Source organism: Silene latifolia, chromosome 8, assembly GCF_048544455.1.
Source record: "Silene latifolia isolate original U9 population chromosome 8, ASM4854445v1, whole genome shotgun sequence".
Classification (NCBI taxonomy): domain Eukaryota; kingdom Viridiplantae; phylum Streptophyta; class Magnoliopsida; order Caryophyllales; family Caryophyllaceae; genus Silene; species Silene latifolia.
In genome coordinates this window covers 70586908-70588820 of record NC_133533.1, presented here as the reverse complement: position 1 = coordinate 70588820, position 1913 = coordinate 70586908, and the positions used below count along the sequence as shown (strand labels likewise).

The 1913-nt window shown below is 41.0% G+C and overlaps 1 non-coding gene across 1 annotated transcript; it reads right to left on the bottom strand.

The window, feature by feature from the left end:
* Positions 1 to 236: 236 nt before the first annotated feature.
* On the bottom strand, positions 237 to 343 carry LOC141597575 (small nucleolar RNA R71). The gene has a single exon (XR_012522804.1). It is a non-coding gene; the product is annotated as a small nucleolar RNA R71 (small nucleolar RNA).
* Positions 344 to 1913: the final 1570 nt, after the last annotated feature.

Below are 1913 nucleotides of genomic sequence, written 5' to 3'. Positions count from 1 at the left end.
GGAATGCCTAGTGAGGACCCTCATTCTCATATGGAAACCTTTTGCGATTATTATGAAGCTATCTCTCAAACGGGCGTGACTCAAGACCAAATAAGATGGGTCTTATTTCCTTTTTCGTTAATCGGCACCGCAAAGCAATGGTTGAAGGGCCTTGATAAGGCCACCCTTGGAATAGATTCTTGGAAGAAGTTGGCTCTAGCTTTCTACAAAAATTCTACCCACCGGAAAAGACTAACATGCTAAGAGCTCAAATTACGGGTTTTAAGCAAAGGGATGAAGAATCTTTGTATGAAGCTTGGGAGCGGTTCAAAGGTATTTGTCGCTCATGTCCTCACCATGGACTTAGCGAATGGTTTTTAGTGCAACAATTTTGGAATGGTTTATATGAAGATTCAAGGAACATTCTCAATATGGGATCAAATGGAATGTTCACCGAAGTTGATGACAATCAAACATGGAACAAGATTGAGGAAATGGCGGTCCATAATTCACAATATAGTAGACCTCGCAAGGCTACTAGAGGTGGAAAGTATGAAGTGGACTCCGTTACTCAATTGGGTGCTCAACTTAGTGCTCACATTGACACAATCAACTTGAAGTTTGAACAAGCTATGGCTAGACTTGAGGAAAACTCAAAAACATCAAAGCATCATGTCAATGCCATGACGGCATCCTCATCAATCCCAAGTGGGATATGTGAGAATTGTGGAACCTTGGGTCATGACTCAAGTGAATGTAGGGGAACAACCGAACAAGTTAATGCTTTCCAAGCTTACAAAAGTGGTACCCCTTATTCAAATTTTTACAATGAAAACACCAAGTTCCATCCAAATCTCTCATACAAAAGCCAAAATGTTCAAAACCCTCAAACAACATACACTCCACCACCCATGAGAAATCAAAATCAAAGACCCTTTTACAATCAAAACCAAGGCTACCAAAATCAAAATCCATACAATCACCACAATGACCAAGGTTTTGATGTCCAAAAAGCGGTCCTCCAAATGCAAAAGAATCAACAAGAATTTTTCACTCAAATGCAAAAAGATAGCCAAGCAAAAGACACCACCATCAACAACATTCTAGCTCACACCAAGATGTTGGAAACACAATTGACCCAACTAGCATCTTCAAGCTCACAAAGACAAAAGGGGCAATTACCACCTCAAAGTAATCCCCCTAGACATGAAACGGTTAGTGCCATTCACTTGAGAAGTGGTACAAGATATGAAGCACCGAAGGAGCAAGTTGAGAATGAAGTTGTGAAAGCTAGTGAAAAGGAAGAAATTGTGCAAAGTCCCAAAGAAGGGGAATCATCAAAAGAAGAAAGTTCAAAGAAAAATGAAGACAAAGCCAAAGAAAAGGAGCCCATTGTGATTAGACTTCCTTTTCCAAGTCGTCAAGCCAAGCCCAAATTTGATGATCAACTTGGAAAATTCATGGAAATTGTGAAGAACTTAGAAGTCTCAATTCCTTTCACGGAATTAATCAATCACGTTCCGGCCTATGCAAAGTACATGAAAGATATCCTCACAAAGAAGAAGTCGATCCGGAAACTTGAGACTATCGCCTTCACTAAGGTGAGTAGTGCAATACTTCAAGGGAGTTCACCTCCAAAGTTAAAGGATCCGGGAAGCTTCTCAATACCGTGTACCATTGGCGACACAACGATCAACAAAGCCTTATGTGATCTAGGGGCTAGTGTGAGTGTCATGCCGTACTCGGTAAGTAAAAGGTTGGGAATGGGAGAGCTTAAATGCACCAATATCACTCTTCAAATGGCCGATAGATCGACGAAGACACCATTAGGGATATGGGAAGATGTCCCCGTGCGAATTGGGAAGTTTTTCATCCCGGTAGACTTTGTCATTGTTGATATGGAGGAAGATTCCAACATTCCAATCATCTTAGGA